Source organism: Mercenaria mercenaria, chromosome 18, assembly GCF_021730395.1.
Source record: "Mercenaria mercenaria strain notata chromosome 18, MADL_Memer_1, whole genome shotgun sequence".
NCBI lineage: Eukaryota > Metazoa > Mollusca > Bivalvia > Venerida > Veneridae > Mercenaria > Mercenaria mercenaria.
The window spans coordinates 37,845,473-37,863,020 of record NC_069378.1 but is presented as its reverse complement, the minus strand read 5'-3'; the positions used below and the strand labels follow the sequence as shown (position 1 = coordinate 37,863,020).

Genomic DNA, 17,548 nt, shown 5'->3' with positions numbered 1-17,548 from the left:
TCTGAAATAACGCAATAAAACCCAAACATGCGTGAAGTGTGATTTCCTCCGGCTAGTGATGCGTGTCCTGCGCTTATATCAAATCTAGGATTTACTTGGATAATTTAAGTATTTTATCACTGTATGGTAACTACACTGGTAGCTGTGTGTTTGGATCTGTCAAATGTGGCCTCTCCCAAGTAAAAAAATGTCATAAACATCACATAAGTTTTGATATTTTCTATGTTTATACATGTATTTTACATACATATTTTATTATGTTTTCAGTTTTCATTCTAAGGTTCAAGTTATTAGATATAAAAAAATCAGATCATTCCAGTTTTAATTACTAACTGATAAAAAAAACGTGCAGATTATGGGAATCAAGAAACGAAAATGATACTTTTAAATGATGTTATCAAAACTCTTTTGATTGTATCATCAGAAAAATCAGTTAAGAAGAAGAAACATTTTCACATATCTTGTCATCTGTCTCTAAACTTAAAGTATGGTATTTTTGCGAAAAAAAATGCCATTGCAGGTCAATCACATGTATCAAGTGTGTAACGGTTTGGATACAAGTAATATAAAAGCAGTTAACGGTTTGGATTTAGTATATGCACCTGTTTGGACAGCAACTTAATTCACATTCCTGCATGAAAAATTGATATCAAAGTTGATAAAACCAGATACAACCACATATATCTCCTTCATCTATTTCTGGGATATCAGAAGTAAGCTTTTGTATGGATTGCATTAAAGTTAGGGACAGAAGTAAACTGAAGTACATAAAATTAAATATCTAAGCTGAAAGGAAGAACTGTGTATAAACAATTCGAAATTAACACTGTACCTACTGCAATTATTTTTGATACCGGTGCATAAAAAATGTGTTACGTTTAATTTCCGGGAACATTTTTGAAATGAAGCAATAGATATCAAGTTGATTAAAACGAGTTTTAATAAAGTAGCATAAATACATTTGAGTACCGAGCCAGTTAGATATCCGAGTTGTTTGTTTTTGAACCCTCGGTTCAATCTATCGTCTCGAGGGTCATTTGATTTAAATTCATTTAAAATAAATGTAAATGATTAGAAAATAGGCACAAAATGAACAACAAGAGCTGTCGGAGGACAGCAACGCTCGACTATTTAACAGCCTTGTCGCTTGAATGAATAAGAAAGTCGAAAAAGGGGCATAATTTAGTAAAAGAGTAAAATAGGGTTATGGAACCTGCATAGTGCTTATCAGCTCATGACAGTGGACAAGTGTATGAAGTTTCAATCCATTCCCATTAGTGGGTACTGAGATACCAGCTTACATATAAGAATTTAACCCTAAAAATCCTAAGTTGAAAAAGGGGCATAATTTTGTAAAATGCAAAGTTGAGTTATTGACCCTTTGCACTGCATGTCATATCATGACAGTGAACTAGTGTGTGAAGTTTCAATCCTTTCCCATTAGTGGGTACTGAGATACCAGCTTACATACAAAAACTTAACCAAAAATTTCTATGTTGAAAAAGGGGCATAATTTTGTAAAAAAGCAAAATGAAGTTATGGGACCTGCTTTGTGCATGTCAGATCATGACAGTGAACAAGTGTGTGAAGTTTCAATCCATTCCCATTAGTGAGTACTGAGATACCAGCTTACATACAAAACCTTAACCAAAAAATTCTAAGTCGAAAAAGGGGCATAATTTTGTAAAAAAGCAAAATAGAGTTATGGAACTTGTGCAATGTAAGTCAGTTTATCACAGTAAATAAGTGTGTGAAGTTTCAATCCATTCCCACAAGTGGTTACTGAGATACCAGCTTACATACAAAACCTTAACCAAAAATTTCTAAGTCAAAAAAGGGGCATAATTTTGTAAAAAAGCAAAACAGAGTTATGGAACCTGTGCAGTGTAAGTCAGTTTATCACAGTGAATAAGTGTGTGAAGTTTCAATCCATTCCCACAAGTGGTTGCTGAGATAACAGCTTACATACAAAAACTTAACCAAATCGGGACGCGGACGCCGATGCGGACGCCGACGCAGACGCCAACGCGGACGCCGACGCATGGGCGAGTCCAATAGCTCTACTATTCTATGAATAGTCGAGCTAAAAACGTTTATTTGCAGATTCACCGACCAACTTAAAAGCACCCCTGTACACATTTAATAGTTATTTTCACTATTCCACAAGATAGTTTACCTCAACTACTTGAAGAATACGAAAGGCTAGTGCACGCATCCGTTCGTTGGTTTCCGCATACTCTTTGTTAATTATTTGTTTGTTTATTTGTTGTGGGTTTAACGCCGTTTTTCAACAGTAATTATTTGTAAGATGTTATATCAGTAATGACTAGTGTGAATTTATTGAAACTAAGTTGTTCAATTTGATTATCACCTGTTCCATAATTCTAGTTTCCTTATTTACAAAGGCATGACCCTTCTCCCGATTCACTTAACTGAACTTTGTACCTTTCTGTAAGTAAGCAGGTAACTTAGTAATCAATAGTTAGAATGAATTATCTGTGATTATCAAATATGCAAAGTAAGGATCTGCAAATCTGACTTTAACTTAATTGCAGAGTTATGTCACTTCCTTGTGCTAACAAATACTGCTGTAGCTTTGATATGCAAGCAGGTACCTCACATATTCCCATCTCACTTTTATGAATGAAATAAAACTTCAAACACATGTTCACTCTGATTATCTAACATGCAGTGCGTAGGCATCAAGAATTTTCTGTTCTTTCAAAAAAATTATGTCGCTATTTTCACTTGACTTAGCAAGTTATGGTCAAGTTCATGTATGTAAGCAGGTATCTTATTTAGCACCAGGAGAGGGGAAATTTCTATGACTAAAATATACGTCTTAACAAAATGGTTTGGTCCTTTTGTACTTGTTCATGTCACTGATTAATTCAGTTGGCTTTCTTTAATGACATGGCATTTGAATAGTCGGTCTGTATTGCCCCTAATAAACTTGATATTTGCGCTTTTTGATCGAAATGTATATACAGTTTTTTTGTAAACAGAAACGTGAAATTAGAACCGAAGTCAGTATATTAGTAAACAAGCAAGTGATCATTTCCTTTTAAAAGCTCTGTGCATTTTCATTTCCTTCAAAGACGAAAAGTACTGTCCATAGCTTTCCATGGCCATTCCTCTCCCAGTGGTGTTTTCACTGCAACACCTGAGAAAACAATTATCACTAGAATGTGTCTGTAGGACACAGTGTGTGCCCCCCACTGGTACATTTGTCACAAATAAGGGGCAATAATTCAAATTTTTTCAGTCTTAAGGGGGTATAGCCTCAACAAACATTTTATGAAAAGGATTCATTATTCTAGGCCATATACATCACAAAAAAAAAATCATTTATTTTGGCTATTTCAAGGGCCATAACTCTGTAATAAGCGCTGTGATTCTCAACAAGAATGGCAAGCATGCAAAGTCACATCATGATAAAGACTCAAGCAAGGTTCCATGAATTTACATCAAATATTTTTTGAGCTAGGCACATAATTATGTGAAAATGTACATTTTTGACTATTTCAGGGGCCATAACTTTAAAAATAGGGGGTGGAGCCAGCCAAAAAAAAAGATGTGTGCATGTTTATATCATGATAAAGACTCATGCAAGTTTTCATCCATTTATATCATATACTTTTTGAGCTAGGTGTGTCACAAGGTGAAAATGTGCATTTTTAACTATTTCAGGGGCCATAACTCTGAAAATATGGGGCAGAGGAAGACAAAAATAGGAGGTGCACAAGTTCATATCTAGATAAAGATTCATGCAAGGTTTAATCAATTTATATGTAATATTTTTTGAGTTAGGGGCGTCACAAGGTGAAAATGTGCATTTTTGACTATTTCAGGCCCCATAACTCTGAAAATAGGGGACGGACCTAGATGAAAAATAGGAGGTGCGCAAGTTCATATCATGATAAAGACTTATGCAAGGTTTAATAAATTTATATTAAATACTTTTTGAGCTAGGCACGTCGCAAGGTAAAAATGTGCATTTTTGGCTATTTCTGGGGCCATAACTTTGGAAATAGGGGTGGGGTTGGGGGTGGGGGATGGGACACAGATGAGAAATAGGAGGTGTGCAAGTTCATATCATGATTAAGACTCATGCAAGGTTTCATGAATCTATATCAAATACAAGGTGAAAATGTGCATTTTTGACTATTTCAGGGGCCATAACTCTGGAAATAGGGGGCGGGGCCTGACGAAAAATAGGAGGTCTGTGCAAGTTTATATCATGGTAAAGACTCATGCAAGGTTTCATCAATTTATATCAAATACTTTTTGAGATAGGCACGTCATGAACTTCAGACAGATGCACGGATCGACGACGCACGACAGACACAGCGTGATCACAATAGCTCAGGTGAGCTAAAAATGTAGACAACAGACGATGGACGACAGACAATGGACGTCGGATCATCCACCCCGTACTAATAAGAGAAAGTGTAAAAAAATCTTAACCAAGGTGGGGATGCAGAAATACGCCAATGCAGGGGTAAACAGGATAGCTGTCCATATACTTTGTATAGTCGAACTAAAAATGAATTGAAAGGAACTGGTAGAGGGTCATGAAGGGTAATTTCAAACCAGATCAGCAATTTCCGATGAGAAGATTTTTGATGCAACCAGAATTCAGCATGGATGACCTAAATTTGATTAATCTGAAAAGGGAGCACTCAAGGACCACACTTGAGAACTTTGACTGAAACCAACATAGTGGTTTAGGAGATGTAATCTTTAAAGAAATTGTGGATAACAGACAGTGGACATCCAACAATCATAAAAGCGCACTTTGTGCTCAGGTGAGCTAAAAACAAGCATAGCAAATGATAGCTGTTATCTAAGAAGTCAACTTATTACACATCAACCTGAATCTGAACACATAGCTGTGAAAAACTTTTAAAGGTTTATAGAGCGTGACATCTTGGCTTCAGTTTGGCCTGAAGAGAGCCTTGACCTTGTCACCATGCTTCTAACCAAGTCTAGTAAATGTCTAACTGATAAGCTTGTTACACCTTTTTAACTTTTGCTGTGATGGCACTATAACACCTAAACATTGGAGCAAATATTTTGATCCAATTAAGGGTAATAAAGATCAAGTTCTGTCCATCAAGTTCATGAGAAGAAGTTGCTGAAAAGGGCAAAGCATAAGAACTTGCGTAAAACTGAGAGCGGTCAATTGACAAAATGCTGTAGTCTAAGACGTCCTTTTCTGAAAAAAAAACAAAAAAAAACATTGTTTAAGGGTTTTTCTATTCCTAGCTCTGGTGGCTCCTACAAACGGCTAAGTAAAACCATTTGAAAAACTTTTAGAGAGGACGATACAAGGCAGCTAAAGCCCAAGTTTGGTCAAGATTCATCAAGCACTTCAAGGGAAGAAGTCATTCATAGGTTTTCCTATTTTTAGCAACTGAAACAAGAGCTCGTCAAACACGAAATGCCCCCCTTGATGCATTCAGTAATTGCACATGGAACAGAAATTATATGCACACTGTAAACAAAAGTTCTACCATTCTGGTTTAATCTGACCTTGACCTTTAACCTATTAACCTAACAAGAGATTACAGAGTGATCTTGGCGCCATCCACTGAGCCATTTTTGAATGTTTCAAATTTCAAGACTAGCTCAAGGTCAAAGTCAATGTCAAATTTCAATTCGGTACAAAAATTTGAAAGCTGTGGCATGCGGTCCAAATTTGAAGCCTGTAGCTTGAGAAATGTGAAAGTAGGTCACTAGGTCAAAATCAAGGTCAAATTTTGTTTTCGAACAAAAAACTATGCATGTGGTCCAAAGGGGGGGGTCGCAGTTAGGTGTCTGCGCAAAATGTTTTTTGATTTTCTCTATATTTTATGACAATATACCTACATGTATTAAGTTTCATTCACAAGTGTTACTGTTATCAGTTTTGACTTACTTTTATAGAAATTCACATTTAAAGTGGGTGGGGTAATTTGACATGTAGTCAGCCAGGAACACAATCTCCGCCGCGTTTTTAAAAATGGTTCAAACTTTTTACCTGGAACTTTCGTGATAAAATAACTATGCAATGGACATTTACACAACATGTTGCGTTTTAAATTGTCTTGAATACTTGTTCAACACAGAGCCACAAAGTGGCCTAATCAAATTTACTGATTTTCAATGGACGAACTTCACCAAAAATCTAAAACATTTTTTATTAGTTGAGATATTTAGGTGTTATTTTCAGCAGATATTGTAAGCTAAATAAACATTAAAATGACAATATATCAGTACACTCTGATTAATATTGGAAGAGTAGTACACTCTCAAACTAGGGAAAAGTGGGTGGGGTAAATAAACATGCGAAGCTAAACATTTGAAGCAACACAACTATAGGAATAATAATTTTGCAGTTCAAGAAATGGCCTCAGATTATCTACTACTATCTTAATTATGCCTCTATGAGTGGTAGGGGCATATAGATTTGGTCTTGTCCGTGCATGTGAGCGTCCGTCCGTTGCACGAAGTTCTTGACGCATCTAGCTCAATAAGTAGTTGATATAAATTGATGAAAAATTGCATGAGTCTTTATCGTGATATGTACTTGCGTACCTTCTTTTTTTGTCTGGCTCTGCCCCTTATTTCCAGAGTTATGGCCCCTGACATAGTCCAAAACATATATTTTCACCTTGTGACACGCCTAGCTCAGAAAGTATTTGATATAGAATGTGTCTGTAGGACACATGGTGTGCCCCCACTGGTACATTTGTCAAAAATAAGGGGCAATAATTCAGTGATTCATGTTTGCAGTTTTAAGGGGATATAGCCTCAACAAACATTTTATACAAAGGATTCATCATTCTAGGCCATATACCTCTTGAACTATGAGCATCACAAACAAAACATCCACTATTTTGGCTATTTTAAGGGCAATAACTGTAATAAGCGCTAAGGTTCTCAAGAAGAATGCCAAGTGTGCAAGGTCACATCATAATCAAGACTCGTGCAGTGCTTCATGAATTTACATCAAACTTTCTGAGCTAGGCACATCATTAGGTAAAAATGTGCATTTTGAACCATTTCAGGGGCCATAACTCTGGAAATAGGAGCCAGACGACAAAAAGGAGGTTCACAAGTTCATATCATGATAAAGACTCATGCATGGTTTCATCAATTTATATGTAATACTTTCTGAGCTAGGCGCACAACAAGGTGAAAATGTGCATTTTTGACTATTTCAGGGGCCATAACTCTATAAATAGGGGACAGAGTCAGGCGAAAAATAGGAGATGCTCAAGTTCATATCACAATAATGATTCATGCAAGGTTTCATCAATTTATATGAAATACTTTTTGCGCTATCCACATCACAACGTGAAAATGTGCATTTTTGACTATTTCAGGGGCCAAAACTCTGGAAAAAGGGTGTAGAGACCATAGGAAAATAAAAGGTGTGCAAGTTCATATCATGGTTAAGATTCAAGCAAGGTTTCATCAATCTATATCAAATACTTTCTGAGCTAGGCATGTCACAAGGTGAAAATATGTGTTTTTGACTATGTCTGGGGCCATAATTCTGAAAAGAAGGGGTGCAGCCAGACAAAAGATAAAAGGTACGCAAGTACATATCATGATAAAAACTCATGCAATTTTTCATCAATTTGTATCAAATACTTTTTGAGCTAGGTGCATCAAGAACTTCGGGCGACGGACGGACGCTCAGACACACGGACAAGACCAAATCTATATGCCCCCACCACTCATATGGGCATAATTAAGATAGTAGTAGATAATAGAGGCCATTTCTTGAACTGCAAAATTATTATTCCTATAGTTGTGTTGCTTCGAATGTTTAGCTTCGCATGTTTATTTACCCCACCCACTTTTCCCTAGTTTGAGAGTGTACCACTCTTCCAATATTAATCAGAGTGTACTGATATATTGTCATTTTAATGTTTATTTAGCTTACAATATCTGCTGAAAATAACACCTAAATATCTCAACTAATAAAAAATGTTTTAGATTTTTGGTGAAGTTCGTCCATTGAAAATCAGTAAATTTGATTAGGCCACTTTGTGGCTCTGTGTTGAAAAAAGTATTCAAGACAATTTAAAACGCAACATGTTGTGTAAATGTCCATTGCATAGTTATTTTATCACGAAAGTTCCAGGTAAAAAGTTTGAACCATTTTTAAAAACGCGGCGGAGATTGTGTTCCTGGCTGGTTACATGTCAAATTACCCCACCCACTTTAAATGTGAATTTCTATAAAAGTAAGTCAAAACTGATAACAGTAACACTTGTGAATGAAACTTAATACATGTAGGTATATTGTCATAAAATATAGAGAAAATCAAAAAACATTTTGCGCAGACACCTAACTGCGACCCCCCCTTTGAAGCCTGTACCTTCAAAAATGTGAAAGTAGGTCACTAGGTCAATAACAAGGTCAAAGTTTTTTTCAGTACACAAACCTATGCATGTGGTCCAAATTTGAAGGCTGTAGCTACAGAAATGTGAAAGTAGGTCACTAGGTCAAAATCAAGGTCAAATTTTATTTTGGAACAAAAAACTATGCATGTGGTCCAAATTTGAAGCCTGTACCTTCAAAAATGTGAAAGTAGGTCACTAGGTCAATAACAAGGTCAAAGTTTTTTTCGGTGCACAAACCTATGCAAGTGGTCCAAATTTTAAGGCTGTAGCTACAGAAATGGGAAAGTAGGTCAAGATCAAGGTCAACTCATGTCAAGGTTCATCTTGCCACTCAAAACTATACATGTGGTCCAAATTTGAATGATGTAAGTTATGGATATGAAGGTTCTAAGGTTTTCCCTATATAAGTCTATATGAACCATATGACCCCTGGGGTGGGGCCATATTTGACCCTAGAGGGATAATTTGAACACACTTGGTAGAGAACCACTAAATGATGCTACATTACAAAATATCAAAGACATAGTCTTTGTGGTTTGGACAAGAAGATTTTCAAAGTTTTTCCCTATATAAGTCTATGTAAACCATGTGACCCCCAGGGCGGAGCCATATTTGACCCTAGGAGAGTAATTTTGAACAATCTTAGTAGAGGACCACTAGATGATGTCATATACAAAATATCAAAGCCCTAGGCCCTGTGGTTTGGACAAGAGCTTTTTCAAAGTTTTTTCTTATATAAGACTATATATATAAACCATGTGACCCTCGGGGTGGGGCAATATTTGACCCCAGGGAAATAATCTGAACAATCTTGGTAAAGGACCACTAGATTTTGCTACATACCAAATATTAAAGCCCTAGGCCCTATGGTTTTGGACAAGAAGATCAGAAACCGTTTTAACTGTTCCTGGCCAATGTGACCTTGACCTTTGACCTAATGACCTCAAAATCAATAGTGGTCATCTGCTGGTCATGGCCAACCTAATATCAATTTTCCTGACACAAGGCCCAAGCGTTCTAGAGTTATTGCCTGGAAACCATTTTACTGTTCCTGGTCACTGTGACCTTGACCTTTGACATACTGACCTCAAAATCAATAGGGGTCATCTGCTGGTCATGACCAACCTCCCTATCGAATTTCGTGACCCTAGGCCTAAGCGTTCTTGAGTTATCATCCGGAAACCGTTTTACTGTTCAGGGTCACTGTGACCTTGACCTTTAACATACTGACCTCAAATTCAATAGGGGTCATCTGCTGGTCATTACCAACCTCCCTATTAACTTTCATGATCCTAGGCCCAAGTGTTTTTGAGTTATCATCCGGAAACCGTTTTACTATTCAGGGTCACTGTGACCTTGACCTTTGTAATACAGACCTCAAAATCAATAGGGGTCATCTGCTGGTGATGACCAACCTCCCTATCAACTTTCATGATCCTAGGCCCAAGCGTTCTTGAGTTATCATCCAGAAACGGATTGGTCTACATTCCGACCGACAGACAGACCGACCGACCTACCGACCAACATCTGCAAAACAATATACCCCTCCTTCTTCGAAGGGGGGCATAACTAAAGATGCTTTTGAGAAAAGCGCATGTCTCCCACAACTGCCCCTATGAAAAATGTTAGTTTCTCTAGATGTTTTAGACGAGTGGATCCAATTAGTTGCCTGGACCGATTTGGCTAGTTATCGAACTTGGCCGAGGTCTTACGGTCAAACACATTTTGTTCCAGTGCGGACGGACGGATGGACGCACACACACACACACTGGAGTGAATCAATATGTCTCCCACACCATTGTGTGGTGGGAGACATAATTACTTGAGAGAGGATTATTCAAGGATGCTACAGACTAAGTTTGGTAAAGATCCACCATGCGGTTAATAAGACATTATTTAAAAGTTTCTTTTAAATTTTAGCTCTGGTTCATGTGAAAAAGTTGTTTAGAGCTTTTTTTTTTCTATTTTTAGCTCAGATAACCCCTGAAAGCAGACTGAGATACATCTGAACAAAATTAAGGGAAGACCACACAATGATGCTACATGAAGTACTGTGAAGATCCATCAAGTGGTTCATCAGAAATCATTGAAAGTTTTTTTCTGTGGCAGACCAAGCCAAGCAAATCCATTTTATCAAATCTGAGGAATGACCAAACAAGGGTGATACAGACAACAAAAGAGGGTCATGATGACCCTGGATGGTTCACCCGAGTAATAAGAGCTACATGTTTCAAATGTCATATATTAAGAAAGTAGGTCAGTAGGTCACATTCATGGTCACTGACAGTGTAAACATGTTTGACCTAGTGATTTAATGGAAACAAATATTCTGACCAATTTTCATTAAAATTGGAGCAAAAATCTTGAGTGTAAACAAGTATTTTCTTTGATTTGACCTAGTGACCTAGTTTTTGACCCAAGATGAACCATATTCAAACTTGACCTAGATTTCATCAAGGCTATCATTCTGACCAAATTTCATGAAGATCAATAGAAAATACAGCCGCTATCGCATACACAAGTTTATTTCTTTGATTTGACCTAGTGACCTAGTTTTTGACCCCAGATTACCCATATTCGAAATTGACCTAGACTTTATCAAGGCAACCATTCTGACTAAATTTTATGAAAATCCAGTGTAAAATGCAGCCCCTATTGCATACCCAAGGTTTTTCCTTGATTTGACCTAGTGACCTAGTTTTTGATCCCAGATGACCCATTTTCAAACTTGGCCTAGATTTCATCAAGGCTATCATTCTGACAAAATTTCATGAAGATCAGTTGAGAAATATAGCCTGTATCGCATACACAAGGTTTTTCTTTGATTTGAACTAGTGACCTAGTTTTGGACCCCAGATGACCTGTATTCAACATTGACAATATATCTCATCAAGGCTATCATTCTGACCAAATTTTAAGATTATCAAGTGTTAAATGCAGCCCCTATTGCGTACACAAGGTTTTTCTTTAATTTGACCAGGTGACCTAGTTTTTGATACCAGATGACCCACATTCAATATTGACCTAGATTTCATCCAGACAAATATTGTGTTCAAATTTCATGAAGATTTGGTGTAAAATGCAGTCCCTATTGCATACACAAGCTTTTTCTTTCATATGACCTAAAGAGCTAGTTTTTGACCCAAGATGACCCATATTCGAACTTGACCTATATTTCATCAAGGCAATCATTCTCACCAAAATTCATGAAGATCAATTGAAAAATACAGCTTCCATTGCATACACAAGGTTTTTCTTTGATTTGACCTAGTAACCTAGTTTTTGAACCAGGATGACCCATTTTCGAACTTGGCCTAGATTTCATCAAGGTAATCATTCTGACAAAATTTCATGAAGATCAGTTGAAAAATACAGCCTCTATCGCATACACAAGGTTTTTCTTTGATTTGATCTAGTGACCTACTTTTTGAACCCAGATGACCCATATTCAAACTCGACCTAGATTTCATCAAGGCAATCATTCTGACCAAATTTCATGAAAATCAATTGAAAAATACAGTCTCTATCACATACGCAAGATTTTTCTATAATTTTACCTAGTGACCTAGTTTTTGACTCAGATGACCCATATTCAAACTCGATCTAGATTTCATCAAGGCAATTAGTCTGACCAAATTTCATGAAGATCAATTGAAAAATACAGCCTCTATCGCATACACAAGGTTTTTCTTTGATTTGACCTAGTGACCTAGTTTTTGACCCAAGATGACCCATTTTCGAACTCGGCCTAGATTTTATCAAGGTAATCATTCTGACCAAATTTCATGAAGATCAGTTGAAACAGGCTTTCAAGCACTATCTGGCAAAAAATTAGGGCTAAAATTAGGGCTATTTTTGCCAAAAATAAGGGCTACATTAGGACTAGATGCCCACGGGCAACATGTCGAGCCAGCCCTTTGATCATATAAAGTGTTGCTTTTCATCACCACCAGACCCGAATCGTCATGGCAAGGTGCATAACGCCAAGAGTGGGTAGGTATGGGAGAGGGGCCTCTGTCTGTGTTGGGAAGAGTAGGGTCTCCACCTGAAAGTTTTTGATATACAGGTCCTGGACTGGTATGAAATGGTGACCACTTGTGTATTTTCTGGTCTAAATGCTGAAGTATTGGAGGGGTACTCTTCTCAATTCAGCAGGGTCAGGGGCTCTACAGGTATGAAATGGTGGGTGCTGGTGTATTTTTGTTCTAAATTTGAGTTACAGGAGGGTGACTCACTGTCCCCTAATTTTAGGGAGGTCAGGGGGCAGCCTCACCCCCCTGGACAATTTTGAAAGACAGGTATGCAATGCTGGATTGTAGTACATTTTTTGGTCTAAATTTTGGTGTGTGGGAGGGGTTATCCCTATAATTTTAGGGGGGTGAGGGGACTCTCAATCTGGAAATTTTTTAAATAAAGGTATGAAATGGTGGTCTCTGATGCATTTGTTATCTAAATTTTGAGGTACTAGAGGGGTATGCCCCTCATTTGAAGGGGGTCAGGGGGTTTCCCCCTGGAAAATTTTGAAATAAAGGTATGGAATGGTGGCCTCTCTTGCATTTTTGGGCCTAAAGTTTGAGAAAATATATGATTGGATGCAACTTTACAAAAAATTAGGAACAATTTGAAAAAAAAGGGCTTTTTTAGAAATCTGGCCCTTTTTGAGTGTCTTTTTAGGAATTTAAGGGAGGCCTAAAAAAATTAGGACTTTTTAGGAATTTTAGGGCCACTTGAAAGCCTGGTTGAAAAATACAGCCTCTATCACATACACAAGCTAAATGCTGACAGACGACAGACAGACAGACACCGGACATCGAGCGATCACAAAAACTCACCTGCTCAAGTGGGCTAAAAACAAGAAAGTAGGTCAGTAGATCAAGGCCAGTCAAGTGACCTCTAATTACTTGGGATCATCAGGTAATTATAATTGAACAGTCTAGGAAATATAATCAGATAATTTTTGAAGTATTTTTTCCTATATAACTCATATACAAGTGATCCCCGGGGCGGGGCCTCTTTTCACCTCAAGGGCATAATCTGAACACTTGTTAGAGAACCACTAGGCAATGCTACATACCAAATATCAAAGGCCTAGGTCTTGAACTTTCAGAAAAGAAATTTTTTTTTTTTACTGTATAAGTCTATGTAAAACTTGGGACCCCCAGGGCAGGGCCTCTTTTCACCGCCGGGGCATAATTTGAACATTTTTGGTAGGGGCCCACTAGGCAATGTAACATACCAAATATCAAAAGCCTAGGCCTTGTAGTTTCAGACAAACAAAAAGTTTTTTCCTATGTAAGTCTATGGAAAACTTGGGACCCCGGGGGTGGGGCCTCTTTTCACCCCAGGGTAATAATTTGAACAATCTTGGTAAAGGACCACAAGGCAATGCTACATACCAAATATCAAAGGCATAGGTCTTGTGGTTTCAGACAAAAAGATTTTAGAATTTTTTTCCTATATAAGTCTATGTAAAACTTGGGATCCCCTGGGCAAAGCTTTTTTTCACCCCAGAGGCATAATTTGAAAATCTTCAGAGAGGAGTCCATTAGATGATGTCACATGCCAATTATCGAGGCTTTACACCTTGCAGTTTTGGACAAGAAGATTTTTTTTAAGTTTTTCCTTTCTGTGTGGAATTCAATTCTTTGAACAGTTTTGAAAGGGGGCCACCAAAGGATCATTCCTGTGAAGTTTGGTGTAAATCTGCCCAAAGGTATTGAAGAAGACGACCTTTTTAGAAATGGATGATGAACGGACGACGCACGACGGACACTGAGCGGTCACAAAAGCTCACCATTATATGCCATTGGCTCAGATCAGCTAAAAATCCTTGAAGATCTAACAAGTGATTCATATTAAGAAATTGTTCAAAAGTTTTTTTCTATTTGTAGCTCAAAGTTGAACTTTTCAACATAATTTTGAGAGAAATCCATGCCAGGATACTACTGAATAAGTTTGTTGTAATTTTGGTTCCACTTCAATCACACATGTATACTGAGAAAGTTATGTGAGATCAGATGCATTATCAATCAGTACAGATGTTGCTATCAAGCAGATAAGATGAGAATTTGCTGCTTAGAGTTTTTATAGTAAATGATTTAATTTAGGGACTACAAGTAATATAAAAATAGGAATTATTATAACTAATATGGAGAATGGATACATTGATTAATCAGACCTTAATGGTGATTTTGTTATCAAAACATTTTTGGATTATTTTATACTGTGATTAGACTTTGATTTTCAAGGAGTGTTTATTACATGCAGTGCCAGTGTGATAAAAATTTAGTCAGGATGAAACATCAGAACAATCCTGTTCAACAAAGCTTGTGGTTATGGATGAAACATCAGAGCAATCCTGTTCAACAAAGCTTGTGGGCCATAGTATGCCCAATATTTCGGGTCAAAGTATACCCATTCATGAGGACCAAAGTATGTCCAAATCTGCGGACCAAAGTATGTCTGCAAATGAACTAATGCAAGCAATGTTGCAACAGTAGGCTTTACTTATGAATACTTTGAAAACTCTGCAGAGTTCAAGTTCAAATGACCAAGAAAAAGTGATTTTATCAGACAACGATAAAGTCTGGCTAGAAAGTGTGTGGTAAGAAACAAGAGGACCATGATGGTCCTGAATCGCTCACCTGTCCCCACATGACCCAGTTTTGAACTGAGTGTGACGTCGTTTTTTTTTCTATTATTTGACATAGTGACCTAGTATTTGAGCTCATGTGACCCAGTTTTGAACTTGACCTAGATATTGAGATAAAAATTCTGACCAAGTTTCATGAAGATCCATTGAAAAATATGGCCTCTAGAGAGGTCACAAGGTTTTTCTATTATCTGACCTAATGACCTAGTTGTTAAAGGCACTTGACCCAGTTTCGAACTTGACCTAGATACCATCAAGGTGAACATTCTAACCAATTTTCATGAAGATCTCATGAAAAGTACGGCCTCTAGAGAGGTCACAAGGTTTTTCTATTAATTGACCTAAGGACCTAGTTTTTAAAGGCACGTGACCCAGTTTCAAACTTGACCTAGATATCATCAAGGTGAACATTCTGACCAATTTTCATGAAGATCTCATGAAAAGTATGGCCTCTAGAGAGGTCACAAGGTTTTTCTATTTTTAGACCTAATGACCTAGTTTTTGACGACACGTCATCCACTTTCGAACTTGATCAAGATATCATCAAGGTGAACATTCTGACTAATTTTCATGAAGATCCATTGAAAAAAGAGGCCTCTAGAGAGGTCACAAGGTTTTTCTATTTTTAGACCTAATGACCTAGTTTTTGGACCTAGATATCATCAAAGTGAACATTCAGACCAATTTTCATGAAGATCCATGGAAAAATATGGCCTCTAGCAGGAAGGTCTAATACGGGGAGTAGAAACTCCGTATAAATCAATACATTTATCTGTACTATGCTGTCGTCCATACCTGTAAATATCGACCAGTCGTTAGCGATCGATATTTTGTTTTCGCCACTATCGATTAGCGCGTAATTAGCATATTACCTCATGTTAATCATGGAGCTATAACACTTATTGTTCAAAGGGTTTACCAGTCACATGTTAAGTGGCGATAATTAGATGATCAGAGATTGATCTAAAGGGATTCTGAAGCAAAAACAGCATGCGACTGCATGTGGTGATATGCTTAATTATTATGAATTAACTCGAGCTCACTTCCAGGGTTGTCAATAAGAACCGGCCGCCGGCCGAAATGGACGGTTCAAATGGCATTTGGGCCGGTTCAAATTCGCAAAAAAAAAAAAAAAAAAAAAAAAAAAAAATCGGGCCTTAAAACATTAACTCGTCGATTATAGTTTTTTTTTCACGATTCTGTCACGAAAATATAATTTGTATAAAGAACTCTCCATCCAGTCTAAAAATCTATATTACTCACGGCCGTTTCCGTTCATAATACACAGCGTGTCATCACGGGCGATGGTTTCATACACTGCCACGTGCCTGTCGATCTTCGACTTGAGTTAAAACACGCAATAAACCAATGACAGCTGTGGATGTAGAACGCGTGACGTTTTTTATCGGCAAAACTATTTAAGCTCCGCCTTTACAAATGATGATATACGTACGTCATAATTGACGAAATCAAAGCTAACGTCAAAGAGACGAAAATCATGTTTCACGGACTGAATTAGTTATATTTATTTAACAGGCCTCGACCTTAACTTTTTTCAGCAGTTGCCAGCAGGTCCACCAACTGCTAAAATCTAGTAGACCTGCTCAGACTTTAGTGGACCTCCAATTCCATCACTTAAATTGTGATGTAGTAGACGTCATAACTTCATATGACTCAAAGAAACAGGACTTATTTCTAAAATAATTAAAAATGGAAGACAGTAGCAATCTGTTATCCCGAAAAATAATTATTTTGAAAAGTGTCCCAAAATATGGACACAATAATCATCATCCTCCCGACCCGTGTTGAAAGTGAAAAAAAAAAATCAACACTTATCGGTAATTATTCTGATGATAAACTAAGTAATTGGCCGTTTTCATCATCAGTTAACACCCCCTCAAAGAGCTAAAAGAAGTGTGTCAGTTATTGTGGCATCTGCAGTGGAGATCAAAGCGGTATAGTTTCCCCGAGATTGTCATGGCATTACGTCATGTTTTCGCGCCATGGGACACATCACTGTCTGATCGTACTTTATCGATTCCTTTAATTGTTGAGAAGAAATCAGTAAAAAAGTTTTTTCTTTATTTTTTTAAAAGCGACAGTGCAATATCCCGAATAAACTGACATGTTTATGTGTCAAACCGTGAACGATGATAGTGGATGTCCTACCGCTGTGACCTATTTGCCCTCAAGAAATTTACATTATTGTTTGAGAAGAATATCTAACAACAACAATGTGTTGTGTCAAAAAAAATATGTACAAAGAATCATTTAAAACTTATTAAAAACCGCAGCGACATCATACTGCTTCATTTTAAAAGCACATTTCTATTTACGTTCATGAGGTCACGTAACTTATTCTGCCGCGCTAACAGAAATCTGTTTGCCAAAAATCGTTTTACTCCATGTATTTAAATTGCTGCCGCTTTTTCATTATTTAAGATTTTTTAATTGTGTTTTTTGTACTTTCTGGTCAAAAGTCTGAATTTTATTACCA

The 17,548-nt window shown here is 37.2% G+C and overlaps 1 protein-coding gene across 7 annotated transcripts in view; it reads right to left on the bottom strand.

The window, feature by feature from the left end:
- LOC123538571 (uncharacterized) overlaps positions 1-17,548 on the bottom strand; it is an 84,361-nt gene that overhangs the window by 27,279 nt on the left and 39,534 nt on the right. The window lies entirely within an intron of this gene.